Source organism: Numida meleagris, chromosome 1, assembly GCF_002078875.1.
Source record: "Numida meleagris isolate 19003 breed g44 Domestic line chromosome 1, NumMel1.0, whole genome shotgun sequence".
NCBI lineage: Eukaryota > Metazoa > Chordata > Aves > Galliformes > Numididae > Numida > Numida meleagris.
This window is the reverse complement of record NC_034409.1, coordinates 137,348,072-137,369,183: the sequence shown is the minus strand read 5'-3', so window position 1 is coordinate 137,369,183 and position 21,112 is coordinate 137,348,072. Positions and strand designations below refer to the sequence as shown.

The 21,112-nt window shown below is 36.3% G+C and overlaps 1 long non-coding RNA gene across 1 annotated transcript; it reads left to right on the top strand.

Annotated features, from left to right (window-relative positions):
- LOC110392425 lies at window positions 1,706–8,569 on the top strand. Its single transcript, XR_002434377.1, has 4 exons — window positions 1,706–1,977; window positions 5,447–5,570; window positions 6,764–6,816; window positions 8,389–8,569. It is a non-coding gene; the product is annotated as an uncharacterized LOC110392425 (long non-coding RNA).

The window sequence follows — 21,112 nt, the reverse complement described above, 5'->3', positions numbered from 1 at the left end:
TCTTTCCCTGTTTTTAGAATGACTTACAAAGTCAACATAATTATGCATGCATTCGTTTACACTACAGCTCAGTAGATTTTAGATCATTATTCGTATGGTATTCTGGCATCGTGTGTGATATCTAATTATTTGGAACCATTCTGTGGCAAAAATTAGGTCCATGTAGTTGGGTCTGATTCTAATTTATAATACTCAGATTAGCACAGGCTTTCACTCATGATGTCACTCTTTTCCCAAAATGGTTGGATTGAAGGGTTCTCAACAGACATTTCTTCTGCTTTTGAACAAAGATGATATGCCAGTGTAAATTTCTCTCTATTACTCCCTTCAAACACATTCTGCATTCTACAGAACTGAAATTTAAGAGAACATCTTTTTAATCCTTACATGATGTGACTATTTAGCAAAATTGCTAAGGAAGATGCTGACTGATGGAAAACAAATTTCTGTTTACTTTTTTTTTCTAAAAGTACTAAGAAATGTCTTATTACCAATGGGGGAAAAAAAAAAAAACTTTTCTGGCTGAGAATTTAAAAAAAAATCCATGAATTTCAGTCACATTGAATTTATAGAACATTTAATATATATTTGTCAGAAGAGTACTCTACAAAGACAAAGATTTAAAGGCACATCTCTGATGACAATCTGTTTTAGATAGGTTATAGGAAGACGAGGACTTAAATGCTGGTAGCATCAAACCAGAAGTCTGGGCAGCATATGTGAGTCTTATGGTTGCCCTCTGAATAGCACACTTCCCCAAGAGCCCACTTATCTAACAGATGCTAGTAACCAACATTCACCTGTCACAGGACCTAAGAATATCCCTTCTTCACTGATTAGCTTAATGATATATGATATAATACATCATATTTGACCATCCCTGGAACTGCTAGTAAAAAAAAAAAAAAAAAAAAGTGGCACAGCTTATTATATCACTGTGAGGATCAGGTTGAAACTGATGGTCAACACTACAAAGCTCTTAGCTTATCTCTTTCTTTCTTTCTTTTTTTTTTTTTTTTTAAGTATTTAAACTATTAATCCCTCAGAAAAATCTGAATAGGATTTGTGCTAGGGATCTCTTTAAATATATACTAAGGATGAGATTGTGCTGGGTTCAATAGCCCTGCTTACCAGTCTTTCAACACAATACCAATAAGCTTTGCACATTCACCCACACTTGCATATTATCATCCCACTCTCCAGAGCATACAACACATACTCTCTGTTTCATGCTGTGAAAATACCATGGCTGTAGGCTGCAACAGAGTCCACATATTACTTTGGACCTTTTGAGCTGAAAATACCTCACTAAATATGAGAATTAGGTCCTGGTCCCAGAGGAACAGCATATCAAAGCCTCAGCCCACCGTTATGTAGTGAGAGGGCTGTCAGTCTAGTCTACGGGGAGCCAGTCCTAAGCAGTGTGGACACAGTGCTGTTCAGAAGCACATGCATTTTTCTAGCAAAAACTTCTTGGGTGAGTATACGCACTTAGGTGTTAGATGAGCTTTCAGGAGATGTCTGTGCAGACAAATGAAATGGACCACATCCCATGAGAAAGCTCACTGTTTGAGTGTTAACCTTTGCTCCTCCGTGTTAGAACTACCCGTTAGGAACAGTTATTGGAATATTCCATCTCCTGACTCACAGTGACTGATGATGGGATAATGACCCAGCCCATGCCTTATCTTCACTCTGTTTCTATCCACAGCACTGCCTATTAGATACCTCTCTTACATAACAGAAATTCCCACTTGCCCTAACAAATACTGTAGCATCCCTAGGGTGATGGAGAAAAGAGGAAATGAAAACCAACCAAACATCCCATAATTCAATACTCTATATAACAAATGTACAAGTTTTACTTATTACTAAATGCCACACAGTAACTTTGTGCCATGGGTATAGTAGAGAGCTTAGGGTTTCTGAATGCATCCTACTAACTTCAAGAAGACTGCGTCAAGTATCACTGTAGAGGTTGGTACTCAAAGAGAGGTTAACAGTTGCTTTGTCACCTGAGAGACAGATGTCTATGTTTGGGGAATCGGAAGGCTCAGAATTCACATTAGACTAATGGCCCAAAAAGAAGGAGCCTCATGGATGGATATGTCAGATTATATTCAATTTTTTATGTAATGAGTTTTACTCAAAGAAGGCGGCAAATGAAAATGAGATTTCTACTTTATCATTTGGAGCCCTAAATTATGGTGAAGAATGCAAACAAATGCAGATGGCTAACCTTTTTATTATTTCTCAATCCATTTGCTTATTAGAGTTCATCATTTGTTAGTTTTAAAACAGACAGATGAAATCAGTTAAGTTGGCTTCTGAAGCTTGTAATAGAGATCACATTTTGCTGAAGGGTTACATCATGAATCTTCCTGCCAGCATAAAAGCTCAACAGAAAGCAAGTTTAAAAGTTTCCAGGCAGGCTAGATGCAAAATAAATAAAAATATCTAATATTTAAACAGAAGTGTAATATTTAAGTATTAAAGATTCAAGTAGTTCTAGCAAATCTCCACTAAACAGTTAACAACATTAAATTATTGCACATTAATTTGAGTACCCTACTGTCAAGCTAAATTTCTCCCACCTTCTAGTGAAAAAGAATTTCCATATAGAAATACCCTGCTTCCACAGTTTCATTTCAGAGATAAATATTTCCTAATGTGCAAAAGTTATCCTACGCTGTTGAGAAAAAAACTATATCAATTTTACTTTAAGGAATAAAACACATATAATGCTGCAATGTAAATAAAACTGAGTTATTGTTGCTGTGGGAACCACAACTTTGAATGTCTTCACTATTGTACATTTAAATTCTCTACCATAATGTTGCATTAACTTTATTTCTTTTTGCACTACATTTATATCTAATGTGATTCCATTTCCCACTCTTTACAGATGCAGATTAGCTACTGTAATGTTCCTGATGCAAAACCTGTTTTTGGTAAATCATATCAAAATGCTTCAAGGAACTCACTCAGAAGTGTTGATATATGGAAATTGGTCTTTTTAAAAATTTCCCCCCAAAACCAAATTGCATATTTTGAACAACTCCTCCCTTTCTATCATCACTTCCCATATTTCTGCAGAATTAAAGGGAATCGCACATCTGTGACATTTCAAAAGGAAAGTTCCCATTATTGTTAGTCTAATGCTTATTCCAAATACACTGTACAGCAAGTTACAGTAATCTAAACAAACAAATATAAGTGAAAAAGTTAACATCTTGCCAAATTTATCAGGTTTGCTCTGATAAAGAATCTTTCCCTGTGAACTGTAAAGATTTTGATATATAAAAATCTGCGCAGTTTCATACCATATTCAGAATAAAATAATTTCAGATTATAACTCACTACTGATGACTTATAAACCAACAATTGACTGCAAACTTAATACCTTATTTAATGTAGTCATTTAGAACGTGTTGTGTGTTACAACACTTACGGGAAACATTCTCTTATATGTTAGATAAATCCTTTGGAAATTGTCTCCTCTTTCTCTAGTCATTTCCTATCTTTTTTTATAGGCTTTTTTCCAGTTCAGAACAAGATAATGACAAATTAATTCCAGCTAAGGGTCAAATATTTTTAGGTACTACATGAAGTATATTTTAATAATGAATATAATTGTAATTATTGAGATTAAGGTACTTAGGGACAAATAGCGTAGGTTCCAAAGACAGTATAATAAAAGCGCCCATTAAAATCAAGGTAGAGCATAGATCAATAGTACTTAAGAGACTGGTTGCTTTCAAACAACTCATGAGAGAGGTTAAATTATATCTATATATTATTTCATTGAACAGTACTAGTAACAAAAGTTGAGAGCACAGAACTAAAACAGCTATTGCCTATTTCCAACCAAAATATTTTCCCCCTAGAGATCCCGCAAAGTTATGTTACAGTGAAAACAAGGCTCAGGAAAAAAAAAAAAAAAAAAAAAAAAAAAAGGAAAATGTTTTGTTGCTCACTGCAATTCAGCAGGAACAGCACTTCACTTCCTTTTTTTGTGGTGTTGCATTTGCCACTGACTTCCTATGCAACCATCTATGAATTCAGCATCTGGTCTGTCTGTCCAAAACCCATTCATGGCAGTACTGTTCTAATAGTATAATGACATGCAAAATGATATTATTGAAAAACAAATGCAAAATGTGACCAGCTACTCGAAACTATATATAGAGAGATGTGAATGTGCAAACCTAAGTATGTGCATACAAATGTAAATGTTTGCACATGCCATGCACATCTGAATTTCTACACTGAGTACCTATATACAGATAAAACTACACACATGTAATTGAAGTCATTATTAAAGTGAGCATATGTAGGGAGAAACAGTATATTACAAACTTCTGTAATTTGAAATTGATCACAAGTCATTCTCAGAAAATCCATTTATTACAGTGTCGTGCTAGCTCTGACGTATATTTATAATCTATCAAGCACTTAATCAAAATGTTACACAGCTTTGACAGAGAACTTTCCTATACTCTACAAGATATGACTGTAAAACGTCTTCTTTCTTTCACTGCATGATTGAAAAATCAAGCTTTGAAATTTTATTTTAATAACATTGTTAGAGGTCTGTGTATTTCATTTCATTGTCAAAGTCTAATAGAATAATAAACCTTGATATTTCATCAGCCTTAAGTGTTTTCTTTTTTCCTCACTCTTTTTTTCACTTAATGGTTTTAGGATTTTAGTTTCTTAGTAGATTTAAATGGTACTCTTGGCATCTTTATTATTAATTTGGGTATCCTTAACCTTTTTGAACATATAGAGACATTCTTTGATGCTTCTATAAGGTGGAAGTGTACATAAAAGATCCATCTAATTTATAAAGATTCCACACACACAAAAAAAGCAAAAACAAAACTTAACTTCCTGATATTTCTTTCACCTCTTTTGCTTTGACTTTTACTATATTTTGGCAGATATTAATAAATGAATGAGAGTAATAGATGAGGATAAATGTAAATGTTATACTAATGTTCCTCTGAGAATCATTTCCACTTGCATGTAATTCACAAGTAAAGAAAAGAACAACAAAACCCTTTAAAATTTTGTTCTTTTTTTTTTTTTAATCGCCAGCTGAAATGTTCCGGTGAGATTTATTTTCTATATGTAAATAGTACTACTAATCACCAAAAAAAACCCAAATAAATTTGAATTTCTTTTGAAATCTTAAGCTATTTGCAAATTTCTTTCATTCCTACCATGGTACAGTTACCATTAAAATATGAAATACTTTTTCCTCTTCATATTTGTTCATTTGTTTTTTCTTTACTTCTAATTTTCCAGTAGTTGAATTGATGTATAACAATTGCTTTTTACACCTGGAAATTTCCCTCTGAAAAGTCAAAAGGCCTAGTGCCTGTAACCAAGTTTTGCCCTAGATAACTATATTTTCTCTTTCTTGTATGCTTTTTCTTACTAGTTTATTCTGGAAAGAGAGAAGGAATAAGGAAGTATTTTCTGGCACAGCACCTACATAGCTTTCCTGTGATATCCCATTTGAAACTGAAAACAAGTTGAATGACGAGAAACACAAGTGACCACAGGTATAGTTCAGCATTTTAGATTTGAGCAGGTTTTTTTAGAGTGCGTTTACATTTCTTTGGGGAAGACTTGCAAAGCAGATCCTGCTTCCTCCATGAACTGAAGGTGCAGGAGGTTCAAAAGGACTTCAGCACAATCTTATGGTGTAAATATTGTGTAATTGGATCAGCTCTGCTTTAACCTTTCAGTTCTCACCAACTCCTGGTGTGTGTGCTTCTTCGTGTCCCCTCACATGGCAAGGTGAAATATCTGTCCCCATTTGTAGCCTGCAGCCTGACCTCTGATCTAGACTGTTCACTCGAAATTCAGTTCCAAATGACTAGTGTTCTGTCAGGCAAAATCTGCATAATCTGCTGTCAAAGACTGTCAAACAAATGGTTGACTTCATACACCCCATTTCAGTAAAATGATCAAAACATCAGAAAGAAAAAAATATATAATATCCTTCCTTGGGATGAAAATCTGGTGCAAATAAAAGAACCTTGGAAAAGATAAAAATCAAATTCTTCCTGAGAGGATGTAAATAGACATGTAAAATGCTGAATGCATACTCTTAATTTTTATCTCATCCATGGGATGAATTTTTCCTAATTCAGATTTGAATTCTGTAAATTTATTTGTTTACATATATACATATAAACAATATATGTATTATTTGTATATATATAATATAAAATATGTATATATATATATATAAAAGCTGTCAGATCCAGACAATAGTCAAGATAAGTTTGGGAAGAAGTATTAAATGGCAAGCAATTATGTGATCCAACAATTATGCAGGAATAGTTATTTCAAGTCCCAAAATCTTTGTTTAAAAACGTCAGACTGGTTGATTGTATATAAGCCGCCATTAAAAATAAGCTTAAACATTAGTGCTCCCTCAGGGGAAAAGGGCAGTTAATACACCCATTTCTAAGTGTAATTAATTTTCAGTGCTACATGTATTTTATAGCATAACTTGTATCTCAGTAAAACATTTTCTTTTGTTCTTGCAACAAAGTTCCTTGTAAAGTTGAAAGAAGAAGCTGCAGGCATCCTCCATTTGAGCCATGTCCATTAGAAATTACGTATTTTGCTTTCTAAGAGCTGTATGCACTTTTCTTACCTGAGGTTGTTTTCTTTTTAGTGGCTTTTATGAATAAGTATACTAATTTCACTTTATTCTTTCTCTACATCTATCCTATTATTAAAGCTTCAGAGACGCTGTATTCTCGCCCTGAGAAACAGCAATTCACTCTGCTAAAGGTAATACGCTATTTTGCCTCATTATAATAAACACCAATGTTTTTACAACTGCAACAGTTCTCCACCAGTATTAGCATATTTTGGCTGAGGTATTGTTTTACTGTGACCTGTATAATAAGTGTCACATTAGCAACACAACAAATCAAACGTTTGTTAATTTCCCTCGCTTTCCCACACAGCTGCTAGTGTTATCGTGTCACCAGATTTTAATTAATATGATAAGTAACACTTGCAAGGCAACAAGCTGATTTTTTCCCCCGTGTGCGTGTCTCTGTGTGCACACGTGTAGACCAGAAAAGCAGCAAATAAGAGACTTTTGTGGCAATTGCCTCGCTCACGTTTAAAACAACTCAGTATTAAAAGATAAATCTCCATCAGCTTGCCCTGAGAAGCCAGCATGTGAGTCTCAAAATATGTTACAAATATACTTGATTCGCCCGTTCTACTATTTTATTTTTATATTAAGCTTCCACCACCTGAGATATACATGGCAGACTATTTCAATCTGTCTCACTGTTTTTTCCCCTATATAAGTAATAACAAATATATGCCTGACTTCGAAAACCTTAGAAAGTGTTTTTTCAGGTATTACATCCTACATGCTGAATTGCTTTAGTACAAGTCAAAAGTGCCATCTATTTGTAAAAGCTAGAAATGCACCAGTGGCTGCTGCTGGAGTTGAGCATGTGAGATAACCACATGCTCCCCCTGCACACTGCTTTGCTAGCCCACAATGTGGGTCACCAAAGCCAGCAAATAGCTTGAGAGAATTATTATGGGAAGTTCAGATAAAATTTCCCTTGGAAGATGTTAGCCTATGACTGGGACATTGAAAGAAATTCCCCTCTTCTGCAGAAGCATCTAGCTGGCTTTCTAGCCTCTGTCCTAGGACGTAAAGAAATTACTTCCAACTAAGCTGGGGAACTCACCGTGTTTTGTAGAGAGCAAAGATCTGAGTATCAGGTCATTACAACATATTTTGAAACTCAGTTGCATCATTAGACATAAACATGTATACATAAAACCATAATTATATCAAATTACTGTACAATTATTAAATAGTCAAATCTGTTCTCATTACATTGACAATGGCAAGTTGCCATTCCCACCATTTTCTTAGGCATAGGATGCTGCTCTGAAGATTTTGCTTCCATCATTGCCAAGCCCTCCCAGTCCACAGAAGAATTCTTTTCAACATATATGAAAAGCAGGGCCACCTCTTAAAGAATTTTCATGTCAATAGTGTTCTCTATTTTAAGGGCAATATTGAGTTTCCTACAACCTTCAAGTGGGAAGGTTGAAGAATATAACATATATCAAAATGAAAGGAGAAAACCCAGAGCAGCAGGGATCTGAAAGCAGAAAAGTGAGATGGGAATGGGTCTTGCAGAGAAAATTCCCCTGCTGACATCAAAGGAAATAAAAGTGCACATACACACACACAAAAAAAGACACAGAGCTGCCTTTTCTAAGGCCGTGTTATAAACTACTGCTGATATTAGGCTGCTGAATTTTAATTCCCTTCTCCACTGAAATGCCTTTTATTTTCTTTTAACCTATTTCTCATTATAGCTTGCAAACGGACAACACCTTGGAAGGAGACCACCGGGAGAAAAAAAACGCCCTGATAAACTATCAGCATCTCTGCTCCAAACAGACTCCTGGGTTAAATCATACACTTGTGCCAAAAGAAAGGAATGGCTCTTGGTGTTTCTGATCAGAGAGAAGAAAAATGCTGTTGAGCATTTCAATAAATATGAAATAGACAAAGGGAACATGTTGATCATACCTAAAATACTTGTGGGTATTCTGACCTTAAAATCAGAATGGAGCAATTCTAAAAGAAACACCAAAAGGCCGACTTCTCAAAGTCTTGCAGACTGAATCTGCTCCCTAATAAGTTCATGTGATATTCCCATTCAAATCAAGAATAAGATTGCAGTAGAACACATACAACCCCTGGAATAATGCATTTTCCTATCAGTCCACAGTCTGGACAACACCTTGGTTAAAGAGTGCTGTTTATGTATTATAATAATAGCCATGTCTTAGGTATTTCACTAGGATCAATGAACATTTCTATTCTATGCCTAAACAGCTGCAGAAATATTGTCCCAGTTTGTTTCTGACTACTGGCTTCCAATTCCTCAGAGCAAGAGGCCAGTATATTGCTGTTTCTTGGCTTATAAATTAAAAGAAACAAGAATATATATAAGCAAAAAGTGTCTGCATGCTTAAAACTTCTGGAGTTAAAAACAAACAACATGAATATTTTCAAATATAACTGGAGGAAAATGTCTGGAGTCAGGTAAAATATAGAAAGGAATTGGGACCAATCTGCTGTTTATCGAAAGACAAATTACTTCTGCGACTGAAGGAACTAAGATATGGCTGTATAAACTTTGAAACTCTGTGAGCCATATCAGTAACCTATTGAAAACTAAGTGCCAACTTAATTTCCATAGCTATTTACATAAATCTACATGCAAATCATACATCCATACAGGCATAATACTGTCATTGTTTGCATTTTTATTCCCTTTGACTGACAAACAGAAACTGCTTCTCTTGTGAGTTCTCTAGTAATTAAGATAAAAACAAACCAACAACAAACAAAACAAGACCAGTGTGGCCTAAACGATGGCCCTTTCCATGGATTTGGGGAGATACTGAAAGCATCTAGATGCAGATCCAGTTCCAGTGAGGGCACCCCACAGCTTAAGTTATATTATGTGTTCAAAAAACATAAGTCTTGGCTGTCAGTGCAGATGGAGAGAGCTAAATTTGTGCTTGGAACCTCTCAGGGATTGAGAAAGCAAAGAATTTGCAAAATAGCTCATGGAGCTAGAGGTTGGAAGCTGCCTCCTTGCAGAGAGCTCTACGCCATCCCCATACAAAATTTTCAAAAGGGAAGTAGAATAATCTATTCTTTACCAACCTGGAAACGCTTACAGACCACTCCTAGACAAGTTAATAATTAAAAAGTCTGCCTTTGCTACAGCTGAATAAATACCAATAATTAGATATCCCTGGAGAAAAAACGGTCAGGAAATATTATTAAAGGAAATATTGGAAAAGGAGTTATAGCCTTCCCCTGAGCAAAACTCTTCAAACATGCCAACTGCAGGGGCAATTCTGTAGCCTGTTTGGTAGCAAGAAGATGATGCCATCTCAGTTTATGACAAAAATTAGCGACACTCAGAGGTGAAAATGAACTCAAGCAAAGCGTTAAATCTTTGACTTCCTAAACCACTAACCCAGTGCTGATGAAAACAAAGAGATGTGAACTCTACCTTTTTTCAGCTCTGTGACTTCCAAGAGCTAGTTTAGAATAAGCGAGCCTTCAGCTGGTAAGTCACGGCAGTTTTCCAGACTTTAGCTCTTCTGTGTTGTGGTAATAACACCAAAACTTATGTCCGGGACATTCTACAAGCAGAGCTACCACTCATGGAAAACTTTCACATTAATTTTTGCTTCTAAGTTGAAGTGGTTAAACTGTATTTTTATTTTATTTACAGATTTCATCTGATATATGTCAGAAAAGAAAGACATTTGGGGCCTGCATGAGCTCAAAGTTTTTAAAACTGAGTTCTCATTCAAGCAAAAATGTCTGCAGTAAAATCTCATTACCTGAAAGTGTATTTTCCTCTGTCAATTTGTATGTTTGCATCAACTGCCAGTGTTGAGTTGGTAAAAATCTCTGCAAAATTCTGAAGCGGATCTCGGTCGCTCTTTCTGGACTGAGCTTTGCAGTCAAGCCAGCCTTGCAAGAGGCATTTGTGACTGTTTAGCAGAAGGAACCACCAGTTCATACTGCATCAGTGAGCTCTTGCCTCACCTATATAGTCTATGCTAAATAAGTAACATAAATAGAAAATCATGTCATTAGTAATAGGGAGGGGGTTGGTTTTGGTCAGTCAATGTACAAAAAGTTAGGGAACAGATTTAAATGAAGAACTTCCTTTTACTCTGGTGCATTTTTCTTTAAGAAGGTGACTAGCCTGCTCTGTGTTATGTGGTATTGAAGAAGTCTGAGGAATCATGTGAGACAGTAAATGATGCAGGAAAATTGTGTTCTTGTGCTTTTTGTTAAATTCCTACAAAATTGTACTTGTAATGCAACAATCGCTTTGTCGTGAATAGGGCCCCTTGTCATTTGTTAGCTGACCCATCCCTGTTGTTGCAAAAATCAAAAGGGAATTGATTTTGATGAACTGACATGCAACTGAAGGGTAACACAACCACCAGATGAACAAAAAGCCAGCTTCACCACCAGTAGGTGGATCAATACTGTACCTATGTCAGGTATATGTGGTTATAACAAAAGAAGAAGAAAAACAAATAACGCCAAACTACACACCTCTTAAAATCTAAGGCCTTGTTTCTTGTGTTTAATCAAGGGATTTGCTGGGATTTGATTCTCATCCAGTAATTTTTGCATTTTAGAAGAGGAGAACCCTACCCTATAGTGGTGTATACACATGCAAAGTTATGTCTGAAAAGAAACCCTGAAGACACAGTGCTCATATTTAACCTTGTACACTTCACTGCTCTGTAAACAACACACAGGAATAAGTACTGCCTCTCTTTTTCAACCAAGCCTGTGCTCATTAACACTCATAGTGTTGTTCTTTACATCAACCATTCAAGTCAGCACAGAAAAAAAAATGGAAAAAGTAAAAGACCTTCACATTATATGATACCTCTTCCTTCTGTATTTTAGTCATCTCATACACACTGGACACCTTAGTAACCCTAAATCTCGGAATCCTTTATTTCAAAACAGAAAACTGTTACCATTTTGCAAATGTCACGTTCAGGAAGTAAGCAGCCATGTGGCTTGCTCGTAACATGTCTATCAGATTCTGATTTGAAATGGAAAGAATAATCTAAACTGTAAAAGGTAGGCAGACCGATTGACTTTACTGTAAAAACAAGGTGCAGTGTACTTGTTTGTGTCATGTTACAGGGCATAGTTTTCAGTTGTACCACAACAATATCCATACTCTGTGTGAGCTACATATTACCTTGAACAATTCTAGGAAAATGTCCCAGAAACATTCCAAAATACATGTAGGTGCTAGGGTAAATAAAATAAAAATTAAAGCTCTCAGAATGGTTTATAAAGTACAAATAAATAATTAGATGTGCTGGAAACAAACCACATACTCATTGTGGAGATTTAAGGGAACAAGAAGTCACAGTGAGAGCTTTCTTCCAGATGATGCCATCAGAGAGGAGACAGCCCTGTCGTCTCACACAAAATTCTTCACTTACATGAAAGGAAGCAACCAATTGAGTAAAAGCTTTGAGGCTGGGATTTGAAGACTCACCATAGTCCATTCCCTTGTCTGATCTGCTGTCTTCCAGGAAAAAGAAGGCAGTCTCACCTTAGCTCCCCACACTATGTCCTTTGTGAAAGTTACACCATAAGTTTTCTCAATGTGAAAATAAAGGCTTTATTTCAATAAAAATTTTTTCTAAAAAATATTGCTTCTATGTATTTCATTAACAAGACATTAATAGTTTTTGTTTCACAGAACCAAAAGTGGATGTTCCTAATGATTCAATTTACTTTTGTTACTTTCCTTTACATCATTTACCTATTTGTTCTTACATGTATTTATGTCTCATGAATATTAAAAATATCCACATATTAGTATGCCAACATGTGAAAAACTTTGATATATTGGTGTGTAAAAAACTTGGTAGCATGCATGAGAATGAGCAGCTGTTAATTTTATTCATGATTTGTGAGAAATTCTCCCAAAGACATTGTGAAAGCTCTAACACTCAAACATTACGTCTGGTTATTTGCCAGGGGGGAGCATGTGCTTGCTGAAGGCCTCTCAAGTTGTACAGATCTGTCCTGACTCCTTGGGAATGCTTTACATATTTTACTATGTAAATTAACATCATTTAATGTAAATCATATAATCTAATTGTGTATTTATCTGAAAGACCGAAGTGACTCCAAAGCACTTGTTCTATTCTCTCAGAGCTATGTGATATGCCTTTAAAGAATTACCTTGTTATGGAGTATTTGCCAAAGAGACTGGACCCCAGTTCCTTTTCTTTTCATCTCCAGCACTGAACTTCTTTTATGCTTCTATTAAAAATACTCTTGGGTAAATTAGACACAAAAAGCTGTGATTAAGTAATATTATAATGGTGACAGAAACAGAGAAATCAACAGTTAAAGCTCCTACTAATGTATGCGCCTACTTCACAAAGGTGTATTTTATATAACAATGGAAAAAGGTGACAAAGTAGGATATGTTTTTCTTGAATTTATTAACCTATGGATGTCAGATATTTACACAACCAAACGGGTCATTCCACCCTCTAAAAATCAGTTAAATTCTAAGAGTAAGAAAAGCTATACCCAATTCTGTTCTGAACAGGTCAATTTGTTTAAAAAAAAAAATCAAATCCTTGATGCTTTTCATGGGGCACAGTGCTTTAGCTACAGTGGAACCTAAAATAAGGGCACATTTAGATTTAGAATACAGGTGTAGGGAGAACCCATATCAGATCTCTTTTATCTTGCCATTTCTCGAGAAGCCATGATTATATATCAATAAATCTACTGGAATGCTAAATGCAACTGCAGAAAATCGTCTCAGCAGATGTCAAGCTGGATGATGAAAGTGCCTAAGATGTGACAGTCTTCAGTACTGCCTTAGCATATTGTTGGATAGAGATGCTTTGGCTTTCCCTTCTGTCAATGATGTCTTAAGGAAGTGAGCAGACTTCAGTGCACTCTGGTACAACCCTGGCATATAGGAGTTGATGCAGAAGTAGCACTTATTTAAAAGACATGTGAAGGATGTAAGAGTCAGTTTCATATCTTCCCAAACACTAAAAATAATAATTAAAAAAAGACACAGTCCAACTGTTAAGATGTTCAAAGTGAGCCTTAGGTTTGTTGAAAGGGTAAACCAATTAAATATACTTATTTACTGATTACTGATAAACATCATCTTCTTACCTGAAGAAGTTTCCATTAAATCCTTTACTTGACGTAATGGCTCTGAAGGAAAGGCTCCGTTGTAGGCTGATGATATCCTGTAACATACTAGGATGTCGCCTGCCATCCTGTTGTGCATCACTTCTCTTAAAGGAGCTTCCCATTTCCAAAAAAAAAGTGAGGGGACGGGATAAATCCTCTCTCTTAAAGTAATAATAATTGAAAACTGCTATTTGCTGTTTTCACAACTCCTGACTAAACTGTTAAAAACAGGAATTGAACTGCAATCCTTGAGAGCATTTGATGTTTCTCCTTAGCTCTCTAGCACAAAAGCCATTACCCAGTTCCAGTGTTAGATGCATTTCTACAATGTTCTCTATCCTTTGTGAACTCCGCCCTATCTTAAAAGAGCAGCTATTAACTCAGAAGGGTTTGGGTTCACTAGCACGGCCTATTCTGCCCTAAAGACAGAGGCCATGGAAAATGTTTCAATGCACCTAGATTTTAGTGTTTATCCTGGAGGACTGGTAGGCTGCAAGATTATATATTGACACCCACTTAGCTAGACTTAAAATAGAAGAACATTACTCTTGTTGGTTTTCTGGATATTGGATAACAGGCTCTGACCTCTGTCGAGGATAAAGGGGATACAAAGACTGGCCCAGGAGGTGGAACACAGCTTGCTGCATGAATCTATTGAAACGCTCTACTCAAGCTTAGGCTGCCCATGTCTTGCACAGGCCAGAAGGCAAGCTCACAACCCTGACTTGGGGAAAGGGAGGAAAGAAGCCTGATGGTTCTCTGCAGCTCTGAGCTAAGCAGAGAGCAGCTGTGAAAGGAACATCTTCCAACTTTCCATGCCAAAGCAAACGGAAGTAGATAAAAAAAAAAAAAAAAGAGGCTTGTTGCAATCAATAAGCAATACTGAGCCAGAAGTTCTTTGTGGTTTTTTTTTTTTCCAAAATAAAAAGGCTGGGCAAGGCAGGTATTTAACTGCCGAAACCACAACCAAGTTATCTGTCTGAATGGAAGTCCACTCTTCATCTGTTCAGAAAGTTTCTCAGTCAAATAGGAGAGGCTGACACTGCTTTTATATGATTTAATGTGAGCCTAAGTGCTGTAGAGAGGTATCTCACTTGTTCTGTCCTTCAGAAATAATTGACTGCTTTGAATTCCAGCACATTGTATTTCTATTTAAAATATTTACCACTTTGAAATTCAACTGTAACAAGTACTCTTGCCTTAAGTCTACTAAGTCTCTACTAAGTCTATGTTTTATTAACAATTTGCAGAATATGTTTAGTTCTTATTATGAGTGACAGCCTCCATTCTATTCAAGTGAAGTGGAAATTAAACTAAATAACTGAGAATGGGAATGAAATCCCTCTTTCCTCAGCCAAATCCTTTTTTCCCAGTCAGATGAATTTTATCTTTGCTTTGGTACAATACCGAAGTCTGAAGACATCTAGTCTTAATTTTGAGCACTTACCTAAGATAACTTCTGACATTCCTTCTTTTCTAATTTCATCATTAAGTTTAGAATATTATGGGGATTGTTTGATCAGAGATCATATAAAAACACTTCTCCATCACATTTTTCCTTAAAAGGTCTGAGTTTTGTAAGAAAAGCAAATTGTGTATAAGAGTTTATTGGTCCCTGGTATCATCATCTACAATTTATTTTCAGTATGCACTGCACGTTTTATGCTGCAATAGTTAAATTTCCTAGCTCCAGTGAGTGAAGAAAGTCACTTTCTTAAATAGTGCTGCATGCACAGGAAACCAGCAAATCAACTCCAAAATCACAAATCATAAGTTTTATGATTGCCATTTCAGCAACGGATTTTGAGTTGTTTTTTTTTTCTTGCAGCTATATAGAACTCCACCATTTGGGAAGCAAGAGCTCTATTTACCTACTTGAGAAGATAAAGCACTGTCTATCTATTCCTTTCTAATAACAAGCACTCAGAAAGTAAGGAGGAACAAATGTCTTTGTAGACTTAGCCTTCAGAAAGTGTGATCATAGCTCAGATAGGTCAGCTTTCAAGGCTAGATCTAAAAGTTTACCACACACTGCCTTTCAGCCTTTACCTGCTAGACAGGCATTTAGGCAAAAATACGATATATGGTCCACAAAGCTGTACTCAAATGAGTTACAAGTTACCAATTTTATGAAAATCAAACTAATTTCCATTTTCCCAAGGCTTTATTTCGTTTTAAGATAAAAAAAAATACAGCTTTTTACAAAGCCAAAGAGAAAAAATGTCATGAAAATAGGTAGACAGGAAAGTTTCAGCAGTACTTTTTTTTTTATTTTTTCTTTTTAAATCAGTGAAGTCAATTCAAATGAACAGTATGGACAAAAATAGTTGAATCCAAAACCAACTTTGTTTTTTTTTTGCTCTGGGAATTTCCATCAGGGTAATCTTTCAGGTCAAATGTGTAGCTTTTTTTTTTTTTTTTTTTTTTTTTAAGACAAAATAAACCACGATCTAGTGCTTTGGTCTTTGCCTTTAAATGTGCTCAAGTACCTTCTCAAGTATTATGCCCCTGAGCAGGGAAGAAGAGTGTGTCATATTTGAACTGTAACAAATTCTAAGTCATTTAGTGATAGGGCTAGAGGGAATAGCCTCAAGCTGCGCCAGGGGAGATTCAGATTGGATATTAGGAAAAATTTCTTCTCTGAAAGAGTGGTCAGGTACTGGAACAGGCTGCCCAGGGAAGTGGTGGAGTCATCATCCCTGCAGCTGTTCAAGAAATGTTTAGATGTTGTACTAAGAGACATGGTTTAGTGGGGAAATTTAGGTAGTAGGTAGATGGTTGGACGGATGATCTTGGAGGTCTTTTCTAACCTTGGTGATTCTATGATTCTATCTCTTGAACTGAATGCAAAAAGCCATTCAACAATATACCACAGTGTTTTATACAGGAGGATCAAGAAGTACAGCAGATATGGGGAGAGGAAGCAGAGAAGAATGGAACTCAAAACCAATTCCTCAATATATGTATATACACATAGCGATGCTGCTTTTCTGAGGCCGATGAGGAATCATCTGTTCCCTTTTTTTAACTGAGGAACAGTAAAATTTTTAGGGGGGTTATATCTGATGCAAAATTGAGTAATTTTATTTTAAATCTGAAATATTTATGTTATATGTCTTTTGAACAGTGGTATTTGTCAGTCCGTAGTGACACATGGAGAAAAAAAATAAACAATACTCTTCCACAGGGGAAATCTCATAGGTTTATACTGGAGAACAATATCCATCTAATTGTACTACAGCTACCATAAAATTTTGCTTTGTTTCAGAGCAATTTGATTATGCTCAGGTTGTCTAGCGAAGGACTACAGAAGAAACCACCAGTTAAGTTTCCTGGTTGCTCAGTCAGAAGTGTTTTGTCAGATTTCTCAAAATCTCAGTGAGATTTTGTAATTCCAGTCCTTTCTGAAGGGTACAGAAGATACACACTACACAGAAGACCACTCATATCTGGAACTGCCTTTAAAATAATTGGAGATATGTGCATGCCAAGGTAAAGAAATATCTCATTTAACTCTTCACATTGCAAGAAATGCAACACATGCAAGAAAAATCAAGTTTTTATTCAAAAATAGACAAAACCGTTTCCTAGAGACAGTATAGCCACAATAGCCTAAGACTTATGGCTTAAATATTACTTAAGACTGTCTCAAAGTATTCAGTAAGATCTAAATTAAAACAATCTGAATGGAGTAGTCTGTGATATGATTTGATATAAAGTTTCCAAAGAGTTCTCAAAAACACAACATTGGTGCTAAAGATTTAGTGTAATTAAATAGGATTTATGCCATCACATCACAGCTCATTCATTTTGAACATTAGTTAGCTATTAGTATATTTACAGTAGAGACCAGCAAAAATACAGGACTACCCGAGAAAGAGAAGAACCTACAGAACAAGAGAGATGATCTTTCCCCTCTATTCAGGGCTAGTGGGACCACAGCCAGAGTACTGTGTTCAGCTTGGGGCTCCCCATTACAGAAATGAAATTGGCATAACTGGAGCGAGTCCTACACAGAGCCACAAAGACGGTCAGGGGATGGAGCACATGATGCACTAGAAAAGACTGAAGGGGCAGGCTTACACTACTTTATAGATGAAAACCTATGCCTATGCTTTCCTCAGCAGAGGATAAAGCCCATGAAATCTAAGGTAACCAGGCTGTGCGTATAAGTAAAGGTAGCTAGTAAGAAAAATAAATAAAAAAGGAAAATGAAAATGGAGAGAGAAGCATAAAAAGGATGATGGTGCTTAAAGAGTCACTATTACTGTCATAGAAAGATAAAGGGAATGAGATAACTACTTCCTTCTTTGTAAGCAAACCTGGTGTGTCCAAGGGTAACGTTACTTCTGAAAGCAGGAGGGAAGAGCCAAAGCTGCAGACCATCACAGCACTGGGATGATTGTGCTGTGAAACAGAGATGCTGCTGCTGCTCTCAGGAACAAAGCAACAAGAGCTGCACTCTGCCGCACTCTAGCATACCTTTCTTGCTATGTGTGTCCCTTGGTTTCTTTTCAAGTCACCAGCATAGTCCTGAGCAGTACAAAGGGTCATGACTCCTTTGGAATATAAGTGCAAATATTTCGGGCTACTCTTCAATTTCTGCAGAAATATTTCCCCCATATATAATTGTGCTATACATATTTTTCTGCTTAGCAAGTGCACATTTGATTTTTTGTCCTTTTCTCACTACAGTCACCCAGATACTGATTTTTTTTTCTCCCTGCTGAGTTGAACAATGAGATTTTTTTTTTTTTTTTACCATTATTTCAAATGTTTTTCACAAGCTTGATTCAAAAAGGGATAATTCCCCACTATATTTTCAGTATGATTATCAGATGATGATGGACAATAGATTGATAAGAGTCACTCAAGAAGATGCAAGCTCTTGTGTATAACAGCCTCTGCAATTATCAGACACTACTAAACTATTATTGATCCTGTTCACATTGGGTGATAACTGAGCATTTTCCACTTATTTAAAGTGCTGTTAGCCAGAAACTCCCATCAATGAAAAGCAGTAGACGAATTTCTTCAAACATGGTTCAATAAATAATAACACATATAGAAGGTCCATAGTTCCTTAATCTCAGTGAAACAACTAACTGTGAGGCACAGATATACCATCTAGTTGTTGCTAAATGATTGATTACAATAAAAAGGAAACCTCCACAAGGTCATTTAATATGTAACCCAGGTATCACTAACAGAAACACTGTAACCATCCAGAAAATAAGAAAAAAGGCTACTGCCTCACCATGGCTTCAGTAATATCAACAGGGGAAAAAAATGGAAAGAAAAAAAAAATGCATGTCCAGAACAAAAACAAAAGTAGACTTCTCCCTGTAACACCATGGGGCAGATCTCAGTACGGCAAGCTTTCTTATATATAATTGTATTATTTCAAAGATATGTAAATCTGTGCTTAATATTAGAATGGTGCATTTTGATAGAACCATAATCACAGCAAAAGTGGTCCTTATCAGTGAAATTCATATTACTTTCATTTTGTTCTCTTTAATACTGGGGACACACAGGATGTGATCTGATATTCAGCGTATTATATTTCTCAAGCAGGGCCAGTGGCAACATAGCAGTTGTCTACATGTAAAACTGGCTATTAAGGATATTAACTAGTAATTGCTTAGTGTAATCTCTCTAAATAATCAGTAATTAAAAAAATAAATAAAAAGGCTGACCATTGTGATTTAAGTTCAGATTAAAATTGACCAAAAAAGTCAATTGGAATGGTTTTAATTATTTATGGTGCTGTATTTTCTTTCAACAGAAATGTTTTATATCTTAGCGAGGACAAAATAGATAATTTGTAGCAACAATAGCTTTTCTCCTATCAGTTGAACAAGAACGCTTTAATACACAGGATTTCAGGTCAAAAATATCCTCTTTTGTTTAAAACAAACTGCTAACTTGTCCTGTTTCTTTGATCTTCTACCATTACATCAAGCCCCATCAGCAATACGTGTAGAGTCTGAATAAATAGTTTTGGTGAAACAGCCAGCTAGTTTGTCAGTTGATTTTAGAGTTGAACCTTTCCAGCTTATGCACTAGGGGAGGGAAAGTATGTAGATTTAATAGAATCACAGAATATCTTAAGTTGGAAGGGACCCACAAAGACCAAGTCTAGCTCCGAGCTCCACACAGGACCACCCCAAATCCAACCTCGATGTCTGAAAGTGCTGTCCAAACATTTTTTGAACTCTGGCAGGCTCAGTGGTGCAACCACTGCCCTGGGAAGCCTTTTCCAGGGCCTGACCACCCTCTGGTGAAGAATCTTTTCTTAATCCCTAACCTGACCCTTCCCTGACACAGCTCCATGCCATTCCATCAGGTCCTGTTGCTAGGGAGCCATACAGGAGCTCCATGGGCACACTTATTAGGCAGAGTTCCTTACATCTATGCTGGTAGAAGGCCTCTGTTCTTCTGGGCTGTCAGAAACAGGACAAATCCTTATCCCAGCATCTTCTGACACCCCAGACCTCTCCCTTCAGTCTAGACTTCATGTACGTCTGAAGAAGAGATAAGAAATTTTCTTAGTCAGCTTCACGAAATGCTGTTCTTGCTCTAGAGAATTCATCTCTAAACCATCAAGAGTATTACATTTAAAGTACTGAGCTTTGTTGAAACATGTGCCCATGTAAGTGGGCATCTGTGAAGGAGAGGACTTGGAAATTGGCTACGTGATCTTTTAAGTACCTCCTCCACATGCAAGATGCTGGTTCCAGAAGGGGTTGGTTATTGAATGGGCTACAGCTCACATCTGGTCTGAATAAACAAGAAACCTGCCAGCTTGTAGTGATAGGACAAGGGATAACAGTTTTAAACTAAAAGAGGGTCAGTTTAGATTAGATATAAGGAAGAGATAGTTTACTCAGAAGGTGGTGAGGCACTGGAACATGCTGCCCAGAGAAGCTTTGGATGCCCCATTCTTGGAGATGTTGAAGGCCATATTAGATGGGAACTGGAGCAACCTGGTCTAGTGGGAGCTGTCCCTGCCACATATGGCAGGAGGGCTGAAACTAGATGACCTTTAATGGTCCCTTCTGACTCAAACCATTTTGTGATTCCATGACTCTATAATACTTCTGTGCAACACTGAACTAGATACCATCCAAATCTCTACTCCCAAATAAATCAATCAATCCTTGGATCCCAGTACTTCTCAGCACAAAGTATGCTTCATACAGAGTTCTCACAGCAACTGAATAGTCAAAACTAATTATTACTATGCTCCAGAATGAGCTCACACATCCATAAAAAGCAATT